Here is a 465-nt window from a genome sequence, read left to right on the forward strand (position 1 = left end):
ATGCAGGTCACCAAACACTGTCAGGACGAAGTGAGGGTCGAAGTGCAATGGTGGCGCTGCAGAGTCTGGCCACACGGAGTACAAGAGGAATGTTCCTCCTCCATCTACGTTTCTCCTCCAAAATGTTGTTTCCTGCAAATCGTCCATTCCCTAGAGAAGTAGAGCTGAAACGATGGCACCTGGGAGGATCACCTAGAGTACTTCCTAAGCCATAGATTGATGGACTCCACCACTGGAGTTTCTGATTCGGCAGGTCTGGGCTAAGTTCTAAAGATTGCATTTCTTTCTTTTTTTTCATGAAGAGGATTTTACTTTATTATGACAGTTACTGGCACATAATTTACATATCCTACAATTCAATCTTTCCATCCTATTAAGGAGACATGCAATCATCACCATATCAATTTCAGAACATTCTGCATCCCTGTGGTTAAATCGCCTTTAAAATGAGATGTGCAATCACAG

The sequence above is a fragment of the Echinops telfairi genome, unplaced genomic scaffold (assembly GCF_000313985.2).
Source record: "Echinops telfairi isolate 266 unplaced genomic scaffold, ASM31398v2 ScPeMD7_7441;HRSCAF=8479, whole genome shotgun sequence".
NCBI lineage: Eukaryota > Metazoa > Chordata > Mammalia > Afrosoricida > Tenrecidae > Echinops > Echinops telfairi.